The sequence below is a fragment of the Aotus nancymaae genome, unplaced genomic scaffold (assembly GCF_030222135.1).
Source record: "Aotus nancymaae isolate 86718 unplaced genomic scaffold, 86718_ANA_hifiasm-v0.15.2.pri h1tg000011l, whole genome shotgun sequence".
Lineage (NCBI taxonomy): Eukaryota > Metazoa > Chordata > Mammalia > Primates > Aotidae > Aotus > Aotus nancymaae.
In genome coordinates, this window is record NW_026988422.1 from 88,037,277 (window position 1) to 88,062,685 (window position 25,409).

At 53.2% G+C, this 25,409-nt stretch overlaps 2 long non-coding RNA genes across 2 annotated transcripts; one reads left to right on the forward strand and one right to left on the reverse strand.

Annotated features, from left to right (window-relative positions):
- LOC135274302 (uncharacterized) lies at nucleotides 1-5,352 on the forward strand. Its single transcript, XR_010342155.1, has 2 exons — nucleotides 1-2,322; nucleotides 4,427-5,352. It is a non-coding gene; the product is annotated as an uncharacterized LOC135274302 (long non-coding RNA).
- On the reverse strand, nucleotides 5,109-22,715 carry LOC105730167 (uncharacterized). Its single transcript, XR_001110401.2, has 3 exons — nucleotides 22,657-22,715; nucleotides 21,337-21,589; nucleotides 5,109-8,482 (listed from the first exon to the last, which is right to left on the reverse strand). It is a non-coding gene; the product is annotated as an uncharacterized LOC105730167 (long non-coding RNA).
- Nucleotides 22,716-25,409: the final 2,694 nt, after the last annotated feature.

Genomic DNA, 25,409 nt, shown 5'->3' on the forward strand with positions numbered 1-25,409 from the left:
TTGAGGCAGAGTCTTGCTCTGTCGCCAGGTGCCAGGCTGGAGTGCAGTGGCACGATCCTGGCTCACCAAAAACTCTGCCTCCTGGGTCTAAGCAATTCTCCCGCCTCAGCCTCCCTAGTAGCTGGGATTACAGGCGCCTGCCACCACACCCGGCTAATTTTTATATTTTTAGTAGAGACTGGGTTTCACCATTTTGGCCAGGCTGGTATCGAACTCCTGACCTCAAGTGATCCACCCACAGCCTCCCAAAGTGCTGGGATCACAGGCTTTTTTCCTTTTGAGATGGAGTTTCACTCTGTTGCCCAGATTGGAGTGCAGTGGCATGATCTCAGCTCACTGCAACCTCCACCTCCTGGGTTCCAGTGAGTCACATGTCTCAGCCTCCAACTACAACTGGCTAATTTTTGTATTTTTAGTAGAGATGGGATTTCGCCATGTTGGCCAAACTGGTCTCGAACTCCTGGCCTCAAGTGATCCGCCCAACTCAGCCTCCCAGAGTGCTGGGATTATAGGCATGAGCTGCGATGCCCAGCCTCCTCCAATTCTTTCTAAAAAGCAAGTTTAATCATACCATTCATTTGCTTAAAACCTAGGCCGGTTGTGACTCACATGTATAATCCCAGCACTTTGGGAGGCTGAGGCAGGAGGATCACTTAAATGCAGGAGTTGGAGACCAGACAGGGTGGGCAACATAGTGAGCCCCCATCTCTAAACAATAAATAAAAACTTTGTTAACTATAGGATAGATACGTAGATGGATAATGTATCTGTTAGAAGCACTTTTGGCTTCACAGCAGAAACTCCAATAAGTGTGGTGATTTGAACCAATAGGGATTCATTTTTCTCCCACAACAGGAATCCTGGAGGTAGGTGTGGCTGGTATTACTTCAGCAGCCCAGTGGTATCAGGGCCAGCACTTCTGCAGTTCTGTGACTTTCCCTCATGGTCACAAGAGGATTGTCACAGCTCCAGACATCACACCGTGTTCTGGCTGTAAGAACTGGGAAATGATAGTTACACAGATGTTTGCCTCTTTGATCATGAAAACAAAATTCTCAGAGGCTCCTGAATTGGATTCTACCTACATCTCACTGGCCAGAAGCAAGTCATGTGCCCAGTGCCACTGTGAAGCTTGGAGAAGTTGGCACTAAGCATTCCCAGTGTCTGTAGTGAACAGGAGTCGGGGAGACAGTTATGGCGATGGATATCTGTCACTGGGGCCGCCCACCATCTTTTGAATATCTTCTCTGCATTTCGATAGTTCTCTCAAGGGGCATTCTGTCATTCCCACTTAGAACTCAGGATTTCCTTGGTCTGCCCCTCTTTGCCGCTAGGGGAGATGAGGCAGAGGCTGCCATGCCGGGGCACCCAGGGGCTGACGGTGGGGCAACCATTTTGCTAAATTTGGTCCTGGCAAACCAGACAACATATTTCTGGAGTTCACACTGGTTGTGTCAGCCTCCTGCTACAGCAGAACCACAGCAGCTCTGGGCCTGGCCGGAGCAGCCAACCCCTACTCAGACCAGTTCTGGCAGGGGTCTTGCCATTGTTCCCAGAAAGCCCGATCTGTGAGCCATCCTACAACTCTTCAGAAATCTCAATTCTACTTAAACCAGCCAGAGTGGATTCAATTATTTGTACTTGTTATGAATCGAATTATTTCCCCAAAAAAGCTACGGTGAAGTCCTAACTCCCGGTACCTGTGAGTATGGCCTTATTAGGAATGTAATTGATTACAGATATAATCAAGTTAAGATGAGGTTGTATGGGTGGCCCTAATCCAATATGGCCACTGTTCTTATAAGAAGCGGGAAATTTGGACACAGATACATGAAGGCCATGTGCATTAAAGTTCTCCAGATACACAGAACCAATGCATTTATGAGAGAAGAGTTACTATAGGAGTTGACTCACGTGATTGTGGAGGCTGAGTAGTCCCATGGTCTGTCAATCTGTCGCCTGCATGCTGAAGAAACAAGACAGCCATGGCATCATTAGTCTGAGTCCAAGGCCTGAGGGGAGGAGAAGATGGCCGTCCCAGCTCAAACAGAAGCAAATTCTTCTTCCACATTTTTGTCCTTTTCAGGTCCTCAGATTGGACGGTGCTCACCCACACTGGTGAGGGTGAGTCTTCTTTAATCAGTCTACTATACTAATTCAAGTGCCAGCTTCTTCTAGAAACGCCCTCACAGACACACCTGGAAACCACATTTACCAGCTATGTGGGGATCCCCTTTCCCAGTCAAGTCGACATAAAATTAACCATCGACCATGTGACAACTGAGGCAGAGCTCGAAGTGCTGCAGCTTCAAGCCAAGGAAGGTAGGACTGTGGCCACACCAGAAGCTGGGAGAGCAGTGAGGGAGGGCCCCCAGCCTTCTGAGGGAGCACAGCCCCGCAACACCTTGCTGTTCGGCCTCTAGAGCTGTGCGAATATATTTTTGCCATTTGCAGCACTCAATTTGTGGTCCTATGTGGTGGAACCCCAGCTCAGCCCCCATCACAGTGTTTGGGCAAGTGGGAGGGAGCAGGGCAGACAAGCAACCCGATTCCACAGTTGGATTTTGCTTAAGATGCGATCCCCATATTCTAAAGAGAGATCCGACCGAGGGCCCAGGCTTCTACCCCTGGGCTTTCAAGAAAGTGACAGAAGCTACCCAGCTTAGCCGGGTGCAGTGGCTCACGCCTGTAATCCCAGCACTTTGGGAGGCCCAGCAGGGTGTTTGAGACCAGCCTTGCCAACGTGGTAAAACCCCGTCTTAACCAAAAATACAAAAATCAGTTGGGTGTGGAGGCACACGCCTATAATTCCAGCTACTCAGGAGGCTGAGGCAGGAAAATCACTCGAACCCTGGAGGCAGAGGTTGTAGTGAGCCAAGATTGCATCACTGCACTCCAGCCAGGCGACTGAGTGAGACTCTGTCTCAAAAAAAAAAAAAAAAAAAGAAGCTACACAGCTCTGGCAGCCTCTTGTCACACCCTCCCCTGTCCTGGCTGCAGGAGGGAGGGAATTCAGCGCCCACAGCCTGACAGGCACAATGCAGTAATTCCCACCCCTGTCACCCCTGAAGCAGTAAGGGTGTGCATTTGAAATGCTTGCAGGTGAGGACTCCGGCGTCTCAGTCCCCAGCTGGGAGCCCCCAAACTACGTTCCCTGCAGACAGCCCTGCTGTCCCCCCTGGGAGCAGAGCGATTCTCAGCGGGCTGGGCTTATCATCCCTGAAGGTAGGCTGTCCAGTTGAATGTGGAGACAATGCCCACCACCCTGGGTATTTCCAAATGTGGGAGCCTGTGAGCAGCAGGCACCAAACTGGTAAGGAGGTAGGCAGGGTGGCAGGCCTTGGGCGAGAATGCCTTGGGTGGGGCCTGCAGGATTTGGAGCTCCCTCCTGCGAGGTCAGGCAAGGGTCAGGGAACAGACCAGGGGCCGAGGTGCCCAGAGACCAGCCGTGTGAGGGAGCTGCCCCTACCCCATGCCCGAGCAGGATGGGAGAAACCAGGGTTCCTGCCCTCAGCAGATTCACAGTGAGGCTGACGAGGTTTGAGAGTCAGGGCCCCTCACCTTCATGGGCCTTTCTCAGGCCCTGGGAGGGACCCCAGAAATGTACTTGCAGAGTCATGTGACTTAGAGAATTTACATATCTTAAATAAATAAGTATCTCTGTACATCTCTCTCCATATCATCTATCTACAGCCTGCCAGGGCTGCTCAAACAAAATACCGTGGCCTGGGCAGCTTAAACAATGGAGCGCGACCTCAGCTCACTGCAGCCTGCACCTCCTGGCTTCAGGCGGTTCTCCCACCTTACCCTCTCCAGTAGCTGGGACTACAGGCGCCCGCCACCGTGCTCGGCTAGTTTTTGTGTTTTTTGGTAGAGACAGGGTTTCACCATGTTGGCCAGGCTGGTCTCGAACTCCTGACCTCATTTGATCGACCTGCCTCAGCCTCCCAAAGTTCTGGGATTACAGGCGTGAGCCACCAAGGCTGGCCAACAATGGAAATTTATTTCTCACAGTGCTGGCCACCAGAAGTCTGAAATGGGGTGTCGGCAGGGTTAGGTTCTCCAGAGGCTCCTCTCCTTGGCTTGCAGATGACATCTTCTCCGTGTGTCTTCAAGTGGTCTTCCCTGTGTATGTCCTAATCTCCTCTATGAGGGCGCCCATCAGATGGGATACTCTAGTGACCTTATTGAAACTTGATTACCTCTGAAAAGACCGCATCTCGAAATACAGTCACATTCTGAGGGACAGGGGTTAGGACTTCAACATATGAATTGGTGGGGGCAGGGACACAATTTAGCCAAAAGCAAACAAAGAAATAAGACATATTTCTATATTAAAATATACACTCTGTGTGTGTGTGTGTGTGTGTGTGTGTGTCTTTGCATGTGTGTGTGTATGTGCGTGTGTACGTCCTTGTACCTTAAGGAGGAGCTTACAAAATGTGCCTGTTGAATTCTGCAAACCTTCATGTGCCTCTGCCTGGATCCCAGCAGAGCGAGGACCCCGTGGGCGCTGCAGGGCAGGTGTGGCTCCAGAGGCAGCGCCTGAGCAGGGAGGGGTGGCGAGCAAGGCCCCAGTGGCCTCCCGTCTTTCAGTCTCCTGCCAGCAGCTCCACCGGCCACTTCCTGCAGGAACTGGTGGGAAGGGGGTGATGTCCCTGGCAGAGCACAGCACTGGGCGGCCAGCGGAGGATCACGGCACAGCCCACCTTTGCACTCCGCATCCTGTCCTCCACGACTGTCCTTCACCGAGAGAAAGAATTTCTCACCTCAGACGGGAGAAACCAGGGCGGCACTTCCCACGGAAATCGGAACTGTGTTGAGCCACTACTCATTCTTCCTTAGAGGTCTCGGGAAAGAAGAGGATCAAAGGAAATGGTGAACTAACCTGCAATACGCTGAGTGCGTGATCGCTGCTCCCGCTGCGGCTGGCCCACTCCTCATCCCTGCACCGCCGAGGCCCTCCCGGAGACGTCCTGGCCCTGCCCACTGCCCACCACAAACAGCCACCACTTGAGCCTGACGTGTGCATGCAGCGATGTTGTCTGTAAGGTTTGTTAGGTTCTCGCCGAGTTTAAAAGGAAGAAACTGAGGCTAGCACAAGGAGATCCAGTGCGAAGGATTTATTCGGCTCCCAGGCGAGATTCTGTGGTCTGACAGGAGGGGCCGGAGAAGTCGCACGGACTCCTCTTAGACGTGGGGTTTTATAGGGAGTGGAGGCATTCGATTGGTTGTGGGGGAGCAGGGTGTGGGCAAGACGGGACTGCTATTGGGTAGGGTTACAAGACTTTGTTTGCATACAAGACTTGACTGCTACTGTTTAAAGTTAAAAGACTTTGTTTGCTTACAAGACTTGACTGCTACTGGTTAAAGTTACAAGACTTCGTTTGCATCTTGGCGGGGTTTTTAAGGGAAGGCTAGGCTGTGCAAGGGGTGGACGTGTCCGAGCTCTCGGAAAAAAAAGGGGGGTCGGGTGTGCATCTGAGCTCCCAGCGAGGTGACCAGCCTTACAATCGTCCACTGGGGAAGGAGACCCCAGGGAGAAGCCTGCCATCTGAGAAGCAGGCTTAGGCCTGTGTGGGCAGGAATTCTGGGGTTTCCAGCAACCTAGAGGGAAGGGGCCAGGTGCTGAGGGGCCGTGTCCCTTGAGCTGGAGGAGGCCAGCCTGAGGCACTCTACCGCATGGGCCTCAGGACGGAGGCTGAGCCCCTGGGTCAGCGTAGTGCTGGCCACTGCTCTCTACACCGCAGGAGCAGTCAGGGGCCCGCGTGGGTGAGCACAGCTCCTGCGTCTGTGTGCTATGGCTGCTGTAAGGAGGTGCCACCAGCGGGACATGAACAGCGGCAGTGTGTGGTCCCACAGTTCTGGCGGCTCCAGCTATCAGCGGGGCTGGTTCCTTCTGGGTCAGTGGCAGGGAAGCTGGCCTCTCCTCCCCTCCCTAGGGCTTTGCTGGCCATCTTTGCTGTTCCTTGGCTGGTGGAGGCAGCGCCCCAATCTCTGCCCAAATCGTCACATGGCGTTCTCCCGGGGAGCTGTCTTTATAAGGACACAGTCACAAGGGAATAGGGGCCTGCACTCCCGGGATGACTCATCCTAACTTAATGAATCACATCTGCAACGACCCTATTTCCAAACAAGGCCCCGTTCTGAGGTCCTGGGGGTTAGGCCTCTGACATATGAATCTGGGGGGACACCAACCCACAGCAGCTTCCGTCTCCCCACACGTCCCAGGCACTCCCCCCCTGCTACGCCTAGGCTGGGGTCTCTACCAGACGCCTCGACCCGAGACCTCACGCAGGCCAGCTCTGGGCCTCATGGCTCTGTCTGTGGGAGCTGCCCTAGTTTTCCACTGAGCTTTATTAGGGGACGTGAGAATATTAAGTGGTGCCCCAGAATCCCTGGGTTTTGACATAGTGCTTCCTCCCCACCTCCTGAGGCAGCATTCCCACCTTCCTGCAGAGATCTCTCCAAAGAGACTCCTCCTCAGAGATCCCTGGCCAGCACAGCTCCCTTGTCCAGTGGTCGGCTCTGCAGCAAGAGACCCCACAGGGCAGGAGGGCATCTCTGCTCCTGAGCAGGGGAAGCAGACCCACATTCCCCTGAGGACCGGGAGGCGGGCCTGCCACTCCTGTGACCCCACCATACCGGAATGGGAAAGAAAAATCCTTCAGTAGCTGATTGGCCATCACGGCCACTCTGTGGAAGGACTGTGGAGGTGAGGCAGGGCCGTGACTGGCATCTCTCCGTCCGCAGAAGGCCTCTCACAGGCATGGCTACCTCCACTTCTGCATGCTGGTGGTAGGAAAACGGCCTCCTTGGTCAGTCCCAGGTTAGGAGTCTGTTCTGCCTCCCACAGGCCTGTGTCTCGGTGTTCAGGGGTGCAGTCTCCCCAGTGGAGCCATTCCATCAGTCTGTCCGGCTGCCTGCTTCTGGGTGAAGGGCATGGAATGAGACCAGTGGAATTGATGGACACAAGCTTATCGCCATGCTGGGTTTCCTCCGAAACGAGGCCCTGGATTGCAAGTGTCATTTGTGGAATCCCAAGGCAGTGAAGGAGGCCAAGGGTGGCACGCTGGCGGGAGGACCCTAAGAGGACCCATTCCTGCAAGGACTGGCTCTTGACAGAAGGCACGTGGTGTGCTCTGCCTGCTTCCCGGAGACTGGCCGCCCTCCCCACTGGGGGGTTCCATATCGGGGCTCAGACACCGTCCTTGCTGTTGGAAAGACGGGCGCCCAGCTGTCCATGCTGCTGGAAGGGTCTGGTGGGGGTAAACAAGCCATGGAGCCGGTGTGGCCACCACGCCTGTGGCCTCGGCCACTTCGTGCAAGGACGGCAGAGGTGTGGCAAGACTGTGACGTGTCTGTCCACAGAAGGCCTCTCTGGTTTTGAGCCCCTCCTCTGCAGGGGATGCTTCCTGCATTTTCGTGGATTACAAATGTCTTCAGCCCCTGCCCTTTCAAGCAGCTCCTTAGCTCCCCTCCCCGGTTCACAGAGCCCTCTCCTGCCTGTGAGCCAGGCCTAATCAATGTCAGTCTGTCCTCTGGCCCTCCCTGTCCTCCGAGTGAGGTGCTGCTGGACGTTTGACCCCCCCCCCGAGATGGCCCCTCCCTGTCTTCCAGGCCATCCCTGTGCGGCTGTCTGTGCAGGGGCTGTGGCACAGTTCACCACACAGGCCCCCGCAGGTGAACCAGTTTGGTGTCTGCTTTCTCTTCTGTGAATGAGCCGGGCGCAGCCCTGCGAGGCCAGGGCAATCATCTGCTCCAGCGAATCCTGGCGAAGACCTTCCGGCCCTGCTCGGCTCGGTCTCATACGTGCTGGCTTTATCTCATGACAGGAAGGCCACCGTGCGTGTGTCATTTGATGCTTGTATGTTGCACCAGGTTCACGGCGGGCCGCTCACGGAGTCCCTTGGTGTTCCCCGATCAGGTCTTCAGGGCCGAGGAACCAAGCCAGGAGGGGCTTCTCAATGGAGAACAGGTTTTGGCAGATGACCGCACTAGCTCATTCAGTGTTTCTCAGGGTCTTCATCATGAATCTCCTGAGGGGGCACCGAGGGCCCATACAGAATCTCTTTTCTTTTCTTGTATTTAGACAGGGTCTCACTCTGTCGCCCAGGCAGGAGCGTGAACTCGGCTCACTGCAGCATCTGCCTCCTGGGCTCAAGGGATCCTCCAACCTTGGTCATTTTCCTCTTGTAGGGACCCTTGTGCTGACATTGGCCCCAACTGAGTCCTCCAGGGTCCTCTTCATTACAAGGGCTTTAATCACACTGAACACCCTTTCTGCCAAGTAAGCGATGCATTCACAGGGCCCAGGGAGTAGGCCATGGACCTCTTTGGGGGCCATCATTTCGCTACCACCGGATGGAAGAAGGAGCACCACCCCTGTGACTTTCATGTCTTTAATGGTGACCCTGGGCCAATGAAGGGAGTTCCTTAGAACTTCCGCTGGATGATTGACTTTTAGTTTTTTCCACCGCGCCTGCGAAATTTAAACATCAACTGTTAAATTTCCTGGATGGAGAGAGATGGGAGGGGGCCATGGCACTGGGAAATTCTTGCCCTTTAAAACTACGCCCCCTTGTAAACCTGGAAAGAGAACACATTCCCTCAGTGTTAATTCCAGTTCCCTCAGGGATCCATTTCTTTGGCAGAATGTATAATTTCGGTGGAGTTGGGGTGCAGTTTCCGGGTGTTCTGCTCGGCCTTTCCTACCTTATTAACTCTCATTTATCAATCACCGAGCCAATATAGAAGCTATGCCGTGCCAGGTGTCTACTCGCAATACATTTGGAACCTGGGGGAATAACCACAGACAAGCCTCAGGCCTGCGGGGCCTGCTGTGGGGCTGACTTGGACCATCCCATGGGCTCTTTGGCCTCCATGATCCTCTGCTCTGCCCGCGGTGGCATGTCAGGTCCCCAGGAAGAGTCAGCGTGCAGTAACGCCTGAAGACCCGGCCGTGCCCTTCTCCCAGTTCCCAGCTACCCTGTGGTCTCACAGGGGCCCAGCGGCTCTTCTACTGAAGGAGCTTTGGCTCTATGGACTGCCTGAGGTTTAGGAACTCCCTGGATGGGAGCTGGAGTCAGGGTTCTGCTGCAGCTAACCAACCACGTGGGCTGTTAGAGCCGCCCCCAGCTGCTCAGTCACAAGGTTGAATCAAGTCTTCTGCTGGTGCAGTGCCTCACGCCTGTAATCCTAGCACTTTGGGAGGCCAAGGCGGGCGGATCATGAGGTCAGGAGATCGAGACCATCCTGGCGAACACTGTGAAATGCCATCTCTACTAAATATACAAAAAATTAGCCGGGTGTGATGGCGGGCGCCTGTGATCCCAGCTAATCGGGAGGCTGAGAAAGGAGAGTCACTGGAATCCGGGAGGTGGAAGTTACAGTGAGCCGAGATCATGCCACTGCACTCCAGCCTGGGTGACAGAGTGAGACTCTGTGAGATCGTACCACTGCCCTCCAGCCTGGGCAACAGAGTGAGACTCTGTGAGATCGTACCACTGCCCTCCAGCCTGGGTGACAGAGTGAGACTCTGTCTCAAAAAAAAAAAAAAGTCAAGTCCTCCATGAGTGCACCCATAGAAACAAATTTGTCCTGACCCAATCTCATGTTTACTTTCCTTGGTCCAATCCTTTTAGAATCTATTCTTACAGGTATTATGAACCTGTAGGTTCTGACCAATATAAATTAACAAGTTCTTCCTCCCTGAGAAGATTTTGCAAGTCTCCCCTGGGCTATGCTGGGATTTAGCCCTTGCTAGTGATCTAGAGACAGCAGTGACAGTGGTGGGTCTGAGGAAGTGCCCGCCCGTCGCTGACGATGGTCTGAATGCCTGTGGTGTTACTGCATGTCATGTTATCCATGTCCCACTGCCCCTTAGGGAGGACGCTGGGCTTCCACCAGATGTGTGAAAACGCAGTGCCCAGGTCCTATTTGGAAGATCTGTTTCCTGAGCGTGTTCCTTTCACCCAGGGCGAGGTCCATCAGGGGCAGAGTCCATCAGGGGTTATCAGGAAGCACTACCCACCCCAGACAGTTCAAATGCAGAGACTTTATAGAAAGGATGACTTACAGAGATGTGGGCATGCCTCGAGAAGCAGATGAAGCAAGGTGAGGCTCTGAGAGGCTCTCAAAGCAGAAAGCCATGCCTGTCCTTAGGGTTGAAAGGACACAGGTGACATCTAATGTTTCCCGACCCGCTGAGAACTGGGCCATGGAGGAGGGCTGCCCCGTGAAGGCTGTCCTCATGGAGGGCTGTGGCTGCCGCCAGAGACTTGGCATTAATGCTGGAGGGAGCTAGAAAACGTATTTAAACGACCTGAACATTCCCTCCCTCCGGTTGCTTGCTGGTGTCTCCCAGGTGGCACGGACGCCTGAGTGGAGTGGTCTGCAGTAGGCAGCCTCCCAGAGCACGCAGGCCAGAGGCTCCACGGGCAGCAGCAGGGGTTAAAAGAGGGCCAGAAAATAAGACCCCATGGGGCACCAGGCCAGCTGGAGGACACTGATCCTGGAGAAGAGCTTGAGCCGTGGACGGCTGGTGGGCCTAAGGGAACAGGCAGCTGCTCTTGGGCGGTCTCAGGAATAGAGGGTCCAGATGCGGCTGTCTGCTGTCCAAAGATAAACATGACCCACTTACATGGAGACTATTACATGGTAGGGAAAGTGGACCAGGCCAGGACAAAACAGGGACATCTCCCCACTCTGAGGGTCTTCGCCTCCCTGCCTCCACTTCCTTGCCCCAACCGAGAAGGCCCGGCCCAGGAGAGGAAGGTGAGAGGTAAAAATGTCCCAGCGGCAGATCCATTGTGCTCCTTCATCTGCGGTGCGAGAGTGGGTAAGCAGACCACACCTCTGCTCCTATTTAGGTCGACTGAGTCACAGATGTGGCCAGCAATGGCGGAATAGTGAAAGGGGGTTTAGATTGGGTACGAGATAGATATTTTAAACCAACTGGACTGTTTTGGTATCTTAACATTGTGGACTGCCTGAGGTGTAATTATAGGATGGAGAGCGGAAGAGGAATTAGACAGAGGACAGTAAGTTTACACCCCCCAGGAACCGAGATGCCTCTCAAAACAGGTACAGGGCCAGGCACGGTGCTTCACGCCTGTAATCCCGGCACTTCGAGAGGCCGAGTTCGGTAGATCTCTTGAATCTAGGAATTTGAGACCACCCCGGACAATATGATAAAACCCTTTTCTATGAAAAATACAAAAATTAGCTGGGCATGGGGGCACATGCCTGTAGTCCCAGCTTCTCACTGGGAGGCTGTATTCGTCCGTTTTCACACTGCTGATAAAGACATAAGTGAGAGTGGGCAAGTTACAAAAGGACTTCCAGTTTCCACGTGGCTGGGGAGGCCTCACAATCATGGCGAGGGGAAAGGCACACCTCACATGGCGACAGACAAGACAGAGAAGGAGCTTGTGCAGGGAAATGCCTCCTTATAAACCCAGCAGGTCTCGTGAGACTTACTCACTATCACGAGAACAGCATGAGAAAGACCTGCCCCCATGATTCAATTACCTCCCACCAGGTCCCTCCCACAACACATGGGAATTCAAGATGAGATTTGGGTGGGGACACAGCCACATCATAGGCTGAAGTGGGAGGATTGCTTGAGCCTAGCAGGCAAGGCTGCAGTAAACCAAGATCATGCCACTGCACTCCAGCTTGAGTGACAGAGTGAGACCCCCATCTCAACACCCCCCCCCCGCCAGAAAACCAAAAACAGTTGCAGGTGGATGATTGGATAGATCAAGGATGAATGAACGGTTGGATGGGCAGATGGATGGATGGATGGATGGATACTGGATGGGTGGCTTGTTGGATGGATGGGAGGATAAATGTTTGTGTGGTGGATGGTTGGATGAATGGTAGGATGGATGGATGGATGGATGGATGACTAGTAGGATGGTAGATGGGTAGATAAATGATTGGATAGTAGAATGGTAGATGGTTGGATTGAGGGATGATGGATGGTTGGAGGGTTGGATGAATGCATACTGTCTGGATGACAGAATGGTGGATGGATAGATGGGTGCTAGGATGGCAGATGGTTAGATAAATGGTTAGATGGGTATTAGAATGGTGAATGGTTGGATGGACGGTTGCGTGGTTGGGTGGGAGGACGCTGAATGACTGGATGGATTGATGGGTGGATGGTGGGATGGGTAAATGGTTGGATGGATAGTGGATGGTTGGATGGTGGATTGATGGATGGCTAGATGGTTGGGAGATGATAGGATGGACGGACAGTTGAATGAATCGTTGGATGGATTGATGGATGGTTGGCACACGGGCAAGGCAATGGTGGGGGCGCTGCGGCAGGGGGAAATGCGGAGGGTGGGCTGGGAGGGTTAGGTGGGGTGTCTGATGAGGCTGGGGAACCCCTGTTCTTAGGTTTAGGTGGGGTGAGTACTGTCCCTAGGAGGGTGTGGCCGAGGCTCGCCCCCAAGACACTGCCACATAATGAAGCACTTTAAAGGGAGTTCCCAAAATGAAGCCCCTAAGGGAAACGTCTGGTCCTTCTGGGAAGCTGAGCAGACTGCGACGGCGGGGGTGGGGGGGCGGGGAGGAGGGGGCGTGGGGGGTTTCCCAAGTCGTCCTCTGGCCACTGGTGGCCGGACCAGAGCGCTGTCTGCGGCGAGGAGCGCTAGCCCCAGAGCCCGCCACCCTGCTGGGGAGGCGCGTTTCCCGCGGCCCGGGCGCCCGGGCGCCCCGGAGGAGCACCCTCCCGCGGTCTCCCCGTGCGGGCTCCGCACTCGCGCCCGCCGTCTCTCCGCTCCCTGCTTCCCGCTCCCCGCGCCCACCCCGCGCGCCTCCTGGCGGCCAACGCCGCGACGGCCCCGGCCGGAATCCGCTTTTCGGGTTGCCGGAGGGTGGGCTCGAGTGGGAAGGCAGCCCTCGGCCTCGGCGGCGCGGGGATCTAACCGCCCGTCCCGGGGCTGCTGCGCTCCAGCCCTGCCCAGGAACTGCGCTGGGGGCCCCGGGGTGGGCGCGCAAGCTCAGAGGGCGGAGGCCGCGGGCGCCCCGGGTCCCTCGCAAGGCGAGACGGACGGCAAGAGACTGCGAGGGCCTGCGGGGCCAGGGGCCGGGTGGGCTCGGAGGAGGCGCCTCGGGGAGGACGGCGAGGAGACCTCGGGCGCTGAGTCCCGAGGGGCCGCGGACACGGGTGGGGCGCAGTGGAGGGACATTTTCCCTGGGAGTGGTGGCCCGGTTTGCTTTCGGGACGGTCGCTTTGTCTCCTGAGTGGAGAATGAGGAGGTGGCTGGAGCAGGGGCGTCAGCGGGAGGCTGTCCGGGTCACGCTGGGAAACGCCAGGCCCGCCCCCGCCCCAGGGCCCGCGGGAAGGAGGGAAAAGGCGTTGGAGATGCGTAGGAGGGGGAGGCCTTGCTGGTCCTTCCACTGTGGAGTGGGGCGGGGGCTGGGAGAGGGCGCCCAGGACCGGGATCCGTGAACAGTGACAGCGTGGGGCAGGACGGTGACCCCAGCACCAGCGCTGCGGTTGGGGTGCAGGCGGGCACCTGAGCCGCAGAGAAAGGCCTGCGTGGGGCGGGCACAGGCTGGCGTGGAAGCCCTGGGGTGGACGCCCGTCCAGGGGAGGGCGGTGCTTCACATGCCGCAGGCACTGTCGTGTGGCCCCAAGTGCTGTCTGAATCCTCCTGGGTCTTGGGCCCCAGCACAAACAGCCAGGCTGCGATTTGAAGCCTCCCTGGGAGGCTAACTGGGAGCAGGGAGGCCCCATGGGGAGGTAGGGGTGTGCAGGGGGGCTTGGCGCCTGCAGGCCTGGAGAGGCAGGCAGATGATAAGGCTAACCCCCTCCTGTCCTGTGCTCAGGCAGCAGCTGAGAAGCCGCCAGGGGCTGGGGGAGGCCAGGGACAGGGCAGGGAGGTGGGGCTGGGCTGAGTGCAGGTGCCCCAGGGGCTGTGGGCTCTCCTTCGTCAGGTTCCTGCCGGGTGCAAGGCTGGAGAAGGCAGGTGGGGGTGGGAGGGGCCATGCTCGGAGAGAAAGGGCTGGCCAGACAGACCAGAGTGCTCAGGGCAGGGGCCGGAGAGGTGGCTGGCTCCCCAGGCCTCAAGGGCAGAGGCGTGGGGATCCAGGGCTGGGAGTGAGTCTCTAGTTCATGGTGTTACCAGAAAGGGATCCTGATCCAGACCTCAAGAGAGGGTTCTTGGATCTCACGCAAGAAAGAACTTGGAGTGAGTCCATACAGTAAAGTGAAAGGAAGTGTATTAAGAAAATAGAGAGGAATAGGGGCTGGGCGTGGTGGCTCACGCCTGTAATCCCAGCACTTTGGGAGGCCGAGGTGGGTGGATCATGAGGTCAAGAGATCAAGACTATCCTGGTCAACACGGTGAAACCCCGTCTCTACTAAAATACAAAAATTAGCTGGGCATGGTGGCACGTTCCTATAGTCTCAGCTACTCGGGAGACTGAGGCAGGAGAATTGCCTGAACCCAGGAGGCGGAGGTTGCGGTGAGCCGAGATCGCGCCATTGCACTCCAGCCTGGGTAACAAGAGCGAAACTCTGTCTCAAAAAAAAAAAAAGGAAAGAAAGTAGAGGACTAAAAGAATGGCTACTCCACAGACAGAGCAGGCCCGAGGGCTGCTGATTGACCATTTTGTGGTTAGTTTTTGATTATATGCTAAACAAGGGGTGGATTCTCTGTGCCTCCTTTTTCAGACCATGTGGGGTAAGGCCCTGACATTGCCATGGCGTCTGTAAACTGTCACGGCCTGGTGGGAGTGTAGCAGTGAGGACGACCAGAGGTCACTGTTGTCACCATCTTGGTTTTGGTGGGTTTAGCCGGCTTCTTTACTGCAGCCTGTTTTATCAGCAAGGTCTTTACGGCCTGTGTCTTGTGCCGACCTCCTATCTCCTCCTGTGACTTAGGATGCCTTCACCATCTGGGAATGCAGCCCAGTGGGTTTTGGCATCATTTTACCTGGCCCCTATGGAAGATGGAATTGCGTCTTTGACAATGGCTGGTTCACACACCTTTTCACATACCTTTGACAATGGCTGCCTCACCCTGCAGAATCTGACCCCGACGCTGCCGAATGTCCCTGCCTGCCTCAGCTGTATGTTCTGTGTGTTTAACAAACTCCCCGGATGCATGCTAATGTTTGTTTAAAAATATTTAAAAGACCAGGTGCAGTGGCTCACACCTGTAGTCCCAGCACTTTGGGAGGCCGTGGTGAGTGGATCACTTGCAGTCAGGAGTTCAAGACCAGCCTGGCCAACATGGTGAAACCCCGTCTCTACTACAAATACAAAAATTAGCCAGGCACGATGGCGCACAACTGTAATCACAGCTACTTCAGAGGCTGAGACAGGAGAATCGCTTGAACCTGGGACGCAGAGGTTGCGGTGAGCCGAGATCACACCACTGCACTCCAGGCTGGCAACAGAGTGAGATTTTGTTTAAAAACATACTATTTCTTTCTTAACATGTTTTGATTGAGATTAACTTACACATAGCACCACGCTCAATCTTAGGTGCACAGTCAGATACTCTTTACATGTGTGGGCATTCCTGTAAATACCGCCGCGTTCACGGTGCCCATGTGTGGGCATTCCTGTAAATACCGCCGTGTTCACGGTGCCCATGTGTGGGCATTCCTGTAAATACCGCCGCGTTCACGGTGCCCATGTGTGGGCATTCCTGTAAATACCGCCGCGTTCACGGTGCCCATGTGTGGGCATTCCTGCAAATACCGCCGCGTTCACGGTGCCCATGTGTGGGCATTCCTGTAAATACCGCCGCGTTCACGGTGCCCTGCAAGCAGCTCCCATGTCCACAGGGCAACTAGTGCTCTTCCCTCTGCCCCCACACCCCCGCTCTGTCAGTGGAATTCAGCTAAATGGAATCATGCAGCACGTTCCTTTTTGCGTGCAATTCTTTTCACTCAGGAATACAGCATGAGATTCCCCACGCTGTGCTGGCCACAGCTTTTTGCTTTTACCGCTCAGCAGCACTGCACCTGTACCGTGCTCATTCTCCCACTGATGGCCCTTCGGGTGCTTTCCAACTTTCAGAATGTGAAAGCTGCCGCTGTGATTGCTCCTGCGCCGTCTTTGGGTAGACATCGGCGTGCTCTTCCCGTGCTTTTTTCCTCGTTTTAAAACTGAAGCACAGTTAATATACAATGAAAGGCACAGGCCAGGTGTGGTGTCTCACACCTGTAATCCCGACAGTTTGGGAGGCCAAGATAGGAAGATCACAGGAAGCCAGGAGTTTAAGACCTGCCTGGGCAACATAGTGAGACCTCATTTCTTTAAGAGAAAAAAAAATAAGGGAAAATTAGCCAGGCAAGGTGGCAGGCACCTGTAGTCCCAGCCACCGGGGAGGCTGAGGTGGGAGGATCCCTTTGACTTGGGCCTGGGAGTCCGAGTCTGCAGTGGGCTACGATCATATCACTGCACTGCACTCTAGCCTAGGTGACACAGCAAGACCCTGTCTCAAATGAAAAAAAAAAAGAAAGAAAGAAAATGAACAAGGATAGCCAGGATTTGAACTCAGATCTGGACCAAGCAGACCTAATAGACATCTACAGAACTCTCCACCCCAAAACCACAGAATATACGTATACATTCTTCTCAGCACCACATCACACGTATTCTAAAATTGACCACATAATTGGAGTAAAATACTCCTCGGCAAATGCAAAAGAATGGACATCACAACTAACAGTCTCTCAGACCACAGTGCAAACTAGAACTCAGGATTAAGAAACTCACTCAAAACTGCACAACTGCATGGAAACCGAACAACCTGCTCCTGAATGACTGCTGGATAAACAATGAAATGAAGGCAGAAATAAAGATGTTCTTCAAAACCATTGAGAACAAAGACACAACGTACCAGAATCTCTGGGACACATTTAAAGAAGTGTCTAGAGGGAAATTTATAGCACTAAATGCCCACCAGAGAAGCAAGGACAGATCTAAAATCAACATCCTAACATCACAATTAAAAGAACTAGAGGAGCAAGATCAAACAAATTCAAAAGCCAGCAGAAGACAAGAAATAACTAAGATCAGAGCAGAACTGAAGGAGATAGAGACACAAAAATCCCTTCAAAAAGTCAATAAATTCAGGAGCTGGTTTTTTGAAGAGATTAACAAAATAGATAGACCACTAGCCAGATTAATAAAAAAGAGAAGAATCAAATAGATGCAATAAAAAATGATAAAGAGATACGGCCACTGATCCCACAGAAATACAGATACCATCAGAGATTGCTACAAATACCTCTATGCAAATAAATCAGTAAATCGAGAAGAAATGGATAAATTCCTGGACGCTTACACCCTCCCAAGACTAAACCAGGAAGAAGTTGAATTCCTGAACAGACCAATAACAAGGCCTGAAGCTGAGGCAGCAATTAATAGCCTACCAACCAAAAAAAGTCCAGGTCCAGACGGGTTCACAGCCGAATTCTACCAGACATACAAAGAGGAGCTGGTTCCACTCCTTCTGAAACTATTCCAAAAATACAAAACGAGGGAATCCTCCCTAAGTCATTTTATGAGACCAACATTATCCTGATACCAAAACCTGGCAGAGATGCAACTAAAAAAGAAAACTTCAGGCCAATATCCACGATAAACACTGATGCAAAAATTTTCAATAAAATACTGGCAAACCGAATCCAACAGCACATCAAGAAGCTTATCCATCACGATCAAGTCGGCTTCATCCCTGGGATGCAAGACTGGTTCCACATCTGCAAATCTATAAACGTAATCCATCACATAAACAGAACCAAAGACAGAAACCACATGATTATCTCAAGAGATGCAGAGAAGGCCTTCGACAAAATTCAACAGCCCTTTATGCTAAAAACTCTCAATCAACTAGGTATCGATGGATTGCATCTCAAAATAATAAGAGCTATTTATGACAAACCCACAGCCAATATCATACTGAATCGGCAAAAACTGGAAGAATTCCCTTTGAAAACTGGCAAGACAAGGATGCCCTCTCTCCCCACTCCTATTCAACATAGTATTGGAAGTTCTAGCCAGAGCAGTCAGGCAAGAAAAAGAAATACAGGGTATTCAAATAGGAGGAGAGGACATCAAATTGTCCCTGTTTGCAGATGACATGATTGTATATTTAGAAAACCCCATCGTCTTAACCCGAAATCTCCTTAAGACGGTAAGCAACTTCAGCAAAGTCTCAGGATACAAAATCAATGTGCGAAAAGCATTCCTATACACCAATAACAGACAAACAGAGAGCCAAATCATGGGTGAACTCCCATTCACAATTGCTACAAAGAGAATAAAATACCTAGGAATACAACTAAAATGGAATGTGAAGGACCTCTTCAAGGAGAACTACAAACCACTGCTCAAGGAAATAAGAGAGGACACAAACAGATGGAGAAACATTCCATGCTCATGGTTAGGAAGAATCAATATCATGAAAATGGCCATACTGCCCAAAGTAATTTATAGATTCAGCGCTATCCCCATCAAGCTACCAATGACTTTCTTCACAGAACTGGAAAAAAACCACCTTAAACTTCATATGGAACCAAAAAAGAGCTCGCATAGCCAAGACAATCCTAAGGGGGAAAAAAAAAAAGCTGGAGGCATCCTGCTATCTGACTTCAAACTATATCACAAGGCTACTGTAATCAAAACAGCATGGTACTGGTACCAAAACAGAGCTATAGAACAATGGAACAGAACAGAGGCCTCAGAAATAACACCACACAACTACAACCATCTGATCTTTGACAAACCTGACAGAAACAAGCAATGAGGAAAGAATTCCCTATTTAATAAATGGTGTTGGGAAAACTGGCTAGCCATATGCAGAAAGCTGAAACTAGACCCCTTCCTGACACTTTATACAAAAATTAACTCTAGATGCATTAAAGATTTAAACATGAGGCCTAACGCCATAAAAACTGTAGAAGAAAACCTAGGCAATACCATTTAGGACATAGGCATGGGCAAGGACTTCATGACTAAGACACCAAAAGCAATGGCAACAAGAGCCAAAATAGACAAATGGGATCTAATTAAATTTAAAAGCTTCTGCACAGCAAAAGAAACACAAATAGAGTGAACCATCAACCAACAGAATGGGAACCATCAGCCAACATCATTCTTTTGCATATGGATATCCAGTTTTCCTAGCACCATTTGTTGAACAGACTGTCTTTCCCCCCATTAAATGGTCTCGGCAACTTTGCCAAAAATCATTTAACCAAATATGTGAGGACTTATTTCTGGATTCTCTATTCTACTCTATTGCTCTATACGTCACTCTTTATGCCAGTACCACACTGTTTTAATTACTGTAGCTTTGTAGTAAGTTTTTGAAGTGAAGATATGTGAGTCCTCCAACTTTTTCTTTTTTACAAACTATTTTGGCTATTTGGGGTCTCTTGCAATTCCATATGAATTTGAGGATTGACTTTTCTATTTCTGAAAAAGAAAAAAAGACTGTTGGAATTATTTTTTATTTTTTATTTTTTTGGAGATGGAGTTTGACTCTTGTCACCCAGGCTGGAGTGCAATGGCATCATCTCAGCTCATTACAACCTCTGCTTCTCGGGTTTAAGCAATTCTCCTGCCTCAGCCTCCTGAGTAGCTGGGACTACAGGCATGTACCAACATGCCCGGCTAATTTTTGTAATTTTAGTAGAGATGGGGTTTCACCATGTTGGCCAGGCTGGCCTAGAACTCCTGATCTCAAGTGATCCACCCGTCTCAGGCTCCCAAAGTGCTAGGATTACAGGTGTGAGCCACCACATCCGCTCCAGGCTGTTGGAATATTTACAGAGACTGACTGAATCTGTAGATCACTTTTAGTAGTAGTGACATCTTCACAATGTTTAGTCTCCCTATCCATGAATATGGAATATCTTTCCATTTATTTTGCTCTTCTTTGATTGTTTTCAGCAATGCTTTGTGGTTTTCAGTGTGTAAGTCTTCCGCCTCCTTGGTCGGATTTATTCCTAAGTACTTAATTATCTTGGACGCTATTGCATGCAGATGGAGCTGTTGCCTTAATTTAATTTTCTTTCCTTTCCCGGATTATTTTTTTATCTTAGTACCTGCTGCTACCTAACATTTTAAATGTATGTATTTGTTTATTTCTGTCTCCGTTACTGAATAAATCTTCCCTAAGGGCTAAAGTTTTTTTATTTGCTTATTGCCATAGTCTGGGATCTTAAAGCAGCGGCAGGCACGTGGTCTGGTGTGTATTTGTTGAGTGCACTGATGAACGAAGGAGCCATTTACTTATATTGGCATTCTCTTTATGATTTTTTTTTCTTTTGCTACTACAAAAAAATGCATCAGGAGTTTCTGGGTCAGGGTCCGTTTGTCTTCTTAATTGTGTTTGCAGTTGAGAGACTGGTTCCCAAGGTGATTAGAACGGTTCACTTTTCTGCCATCAGCAAACGAGGGTCCCTGGGCCCTCACCCCTGTGGCAGCACTGGGTGCTGGCCTGTTTTCTGTGCCTGACACTTGCGGTAGAGCCCTGTGTCCGCAGTGCTTGAGTTGACTGACACTCCCTGATGGCTAGTGAATTAGAACCTCTTCAAATGTTTGTCAGCCACCTCTCTTTGCTCTTTCATGAATTGCTTATTTACACTCTTTGCTCATTTTTCTATTTCTATTTCCTTCCCTCCCTCCCTCCCTCCCTCCTCCCTTCCTTCCTTCCTTTTTTTCCTTTTTTCCTTCTCTCTCTCTCTCCTTCTTTGTGACGGGGTTTTGCTGTGTCACCCAGGCTGGAGTACATGGCACGGTCATGGCTCCCTGCAGCCTCTACCTCCCGGCTCTATTGATTCCCCCGTCTCAGAACCCCAAGTAGCTGGGACCAAGGCTGTGTGCCATCAAGCCTGGCTAATTTTTTTTTTTTTTTTTTTCTGACACAGAGTTTTGCTCTTTGTTGCCTGGGCTGGAGTGCAAAGACATGATCTTGGTTCACTGCAACCTCTGCCTCCCGGGTTGAAGCGATTCTCCTGTCTCAGCCTCCCATGAAGCCAGGATTATGGGCGCCCGCCAGCATGCCTGGCTAATTTTTGTATTTTTAGTAGAGATGGGGTTTCACCAGGTTGGCCAGGCCGGTTTCCAACTTCTGACCTCATTATTCACCACCTTGGCCTCCCAAAGTGCTGGGATTACAGGCATGCACCATCGCGCCCAGCCTAATTTTTATATTTTTCATAGAGATAGAGTTTTGCCATGTTGCCTAAGCTAGAACTAGTCTCAACTCCTGGACTGAAGTGATCTGCCCGCCTCAGCCTCCCAGAGTGCTGGGACTGCAGGTGGGAGCCTCCCGGACGGGCCGCACTTACCTTTTTTGTTCTGCTCTTGGCTGTTCTTAGGCATTTATTCTTCTGTATATACTTCTGGGTAATTTTAGTCATTGAAAAGACCCGGGTTCCACCTGGCATTGCTTGGCCTTGGCCGGATGTTGCTCTACGTCATTCCGTGGTTTTCTTCGTGTAGGTTCTGTGCCTGCCTTGGAGACCGTCTCAAGCTTTGTATGTTTCTTCGTCACTCTTCCGGGTGGAACAGATCTGCCATTGCCATCGACAGAACCTCATCCTTGGAATGGAAGGAAAGACTGATTACTGAACACACTTTTCCTCTTGCCGATTTACCAGATTGTTTTGCTAAGGCCAGTAGCTTTAGCTTGAGTCTCTTAGATCATTCAGATATTCAAACACAGCATCATCAAGGAGGGCCTTGGCCGGGTGCCGCGGCTCACTCGTATAAACCCAGCAGTTTGGAAGGCGGATGCAGAAGGATCACTTGAGCCCAGGAGTTGGAGACCAGTCTGAGCAACATAGTGAAACCCCCATCTCTATTTACAAAAAAGGTAAACGTAAAAAAAGAAGGGGAAACTCTGTAATCCGTCTTTTCCAGTGGTTATGCCAGTTATTTCAATTTTATCACATCACGAGGGGGCAGCTGCCTCCCCTTTTCTGTACTGTCATTGGGGGCTGGGGGCTGCTGCCTTTCCCTGTGCTGTGGAATAAGTGCATTGGGTCGGACCTGTCTGTTCTCCGCAGGTAAGCAGAGCCCTGCCCCTCCTCCACCCCACTGCCTTTGCTCATCAGCTGGGCCGGGCCCTGTTGGAAACAGCAGCTGCTCGCTCCCAGCAGAGGTTTGAACCTCTGTCCCTGCAAGCTTGGGGGTTGGGGTCTGGGAGATGAGGTCCCAGGAGGCCCTTTGGGGGCGACCCAGGCTCTTTGGCTGATGGGCTGTGGGTGTGAGCCCCTAAGTTCTAGGCCTGGGGGGCGAGAGGAAGAAGCTTCGAGAGAGTCAAGCAGGCCACCTTGGGCACACGTGCTGTCACCCCGGGATGCCCTCCCAACGCGCCAAGGCCCCCACGGTCACCCGTAAGTGCAGGCGGTGCCGGAGGCCAGGCGGGCCCTGCGGGGAGGCACACAGTGGGGCTCCATCGCCGCAGCGCCCCGGCGCCCTCCTCCTGGCCGCTGGACCTCCCCTGCGGCTTCCCCATCCTAAAAAGTAGGTGAGGCCAAACGAAAGCCCTGCCCCTCCCGCCGTCCCCTCCCTCCTGGCCTCTGTCCCCAGGCTCGCCTGCCCTGCCGCCCAGCCGACCGGTCCCTTCCTGCTTCCCCGGCGGGCGCTTTCGCCTGCTCAGTTACCCCGAGCGGGGACGCGCGTAGCTTCCCGGAATCCGCGCTCCGTGCGTTCGGTCCCCCCCGGCACCTGTTCTCTGCACAGGCGCGTCTGGGTGCAGCGGGGCAGCCACTACGGAAGCCCCGAGAGAGTAAATCTGGCCCTCCCCGTTCAGCACCACGCTCCCCAGGCAGCCTTTTAAAACCGACCGCCTCCCAACTCCCCGCGGACACAGGTGGCCGCGCGCGCCTCCCGCGGGGTCTCCGTGCCTCCTGGGCGGGGGACAGTTCCTGTCCACACCCGTGCCCTGCACCCGCGGGGTCCCAGGAGTAAGCTCTGGGTCCGGGGCTGGCTCCCTGGTGGGCAGAGCCGCCTCGCTGGAATTCCAGAAACGCCTCTCGCCGAGCGCCTGGCGCTGAGAGCTTGGGGATCGCGCTCTCGGCGGTGGATTCCGGAACTCAGGAGAGAAGAATGCGACGCTGGTTCCCCGGGCTCCCTCGTCCCCCAGGGGTGGGAAGGGGCTGTATCTCAAAATGGGATTCTGGACTCGTCTCTCAGGGGAAACCAGGCACATATTTCAAAATCTCATCCGTCCCCAGCTCCTTGGGCCAGTTTTCCGCGTCTCGTGTGTGCCACGGAAGCTGCCCTCTGCTCCTGCTCTTTCCAGCCCGGCAGCCCCCAGACAGGAGCTGGCTTGGCCCAGCCGGGCCTCCCTTCCTCTGCCTGGGGCCCTCAGGTCATGCAGGTGAGGAAACCCAGGCTCAGAGGGGCCACGTAACTCTCCCCAAATCACCAGCAAGCCTGGTGCAGCCACGGCGGCGCGCACTCACCCGCTCGGAGACCGAGCCGCTGGGTAGGAGGCTGTGGGGGCTGTGGAGGCCGAGGCCCTGGAGATGGCTGTCTTTATGCCAAACCCATTCACTCCCGAGCGCCTTTCTGGCAACGGATGTGCCCAGCGTTAAGATCTCCGTTTTTCCAGGTTTGGAAATCAACTCAGAGCAGAGTGGGCAAAGAGGGGGCTTTCACTGGTGCCCAGAGCTCACCTTCGAAGGAGGAGGGACCACAGCCTCAGGGATGCCCGGCCCTGGCTGCCTCCTGCTGGCCGGCCCCTCCCCTGCGGACTCCCGTCACCCAGCCCTGCACAGCCTGAGGGCTTCACTAACCAGAACCATAGAGCGTGACAAATGCACACTGGGGGGCTATGGAGGAAGAGCAGAGTTGGGATCAGAAGGCATTTACCCTGAGAAAAAAGGGCGCATGGCACACAACCCATGGAGGGAGGAGAGAGGAACAGCATGTGCAGAAGCTCAGCGTTAAGACTGGCCACGTGGGGCTCAGAGTCAAAGGTGATGGATGGTGGGAGGTGAGGGTCTGGTGCAGGTGTGTCTCCCACGCTGGGCTGAGCTGTATCACTTGACCCTGAGGGGCGTGCGGGCCAGGCTGTGTTTTGGGAGGAGGCAGGAGCCAGGGCACAGACTGGGTAAAGGGGCAAAGGAGCCAGGTCTCTGCTGCCACCCACTCACCTAGGAACCCAGGACTTGGGGAATAAGTGATCATCTTTGGAATGCTCTCAAGGGGTCTCAGATAAGGGGAGGCAGTAGAGTGTTCTGGAGAAAGCAGGGCCCATCCTTCTCCACCCCACGACCCTCTCTCTGTGTCCCTGGAGCTGCCTCCTCTCCCACAAGCCAGGCCTGTCCAGCCCCTGGTATCTCACCCTGCCAAAGAGACCTGCATCGGCAGGCCCACACCCTGTACCCCTCCCCCACCCCGCCCCACCCACGTCGAGGACCCCCTGGTGTTCAGGACACTCCAGATCTGTGGGATTTCTCCAGAAGCGGACTCAGACAAGGATTGGAGCCCACACTGAGAAGCTAACATGGCCTAAATGTGTGTGTCCCTCCACAAGTTCATGTGTGATGGTGGTATTGGGGGTAGGGCTTTTGGGAGGTGATTAGGTCATGGGAGCAGAGCCCTCAGGAATGGGATTAGTACCCTTAAAAAGTGGCCAGAGACCCTCATCCCTCCCACCACATGAGGACACACTGAGAAACCACATCTACGGACCAGGAAGCAGCCCTCGCCAGACACTGCTGGGGTCTTGACCTTGGACTCCCCGGCCTCCGGAGCAGAGAGGAATACGTTTCTGTGGTTGGTAAGGGGTGCAGTCTGTGGTGTTTTTGTCATAGCAATGCCAGAAAGCAGTGGATAAGTGAGATGGGGATGGAGAGGTAGCTATGGCAGGCAATTGCGGTGTAACCTCCAGGGGAATTGGGGGAAAATGTGAAACGTGGAGCTGGGAGGGCGGGAGCCGGGGTGGTTGTATACCAGCTCCTTCCAGCCCGTGGTTGAGAACTCTCCGAGGTGTCAAAGCCCCACCTGCAGCCCTGAGCAGACCCAGAAGGGCCTTCCCTTCCCAGGATTTAGCCTCTAGGTGAGATGTTGCTGCTGGTGGGCGACAGGCAGGGCGGCTGCGGGAAGGCCTGGGGAATCTGGCCAGCAAGCAAGTCTGCCGTAGCGCATTTGTGCCCCAAAGCCCAGCGCAGTCAACAGACGACTAACAGCCAAATGAGAGATTTGCCCTTTTCGGCCCAAAAATGTGATTAAGCTCTTTATTATTCGGGGTTCTCCAGAAAGACAGAAGCAGCAGGATATAAGGAAGGGGTTTATTAGGGGAGTTGACTCGAAGGCTCACCGAGGTGAAGTCCTATGACAGATGGCCTGCAAGCTGGGGAACCAGAGATGGCTCAGTTCTGAGCCTCAGAATGAGGGAGCCAGCCAG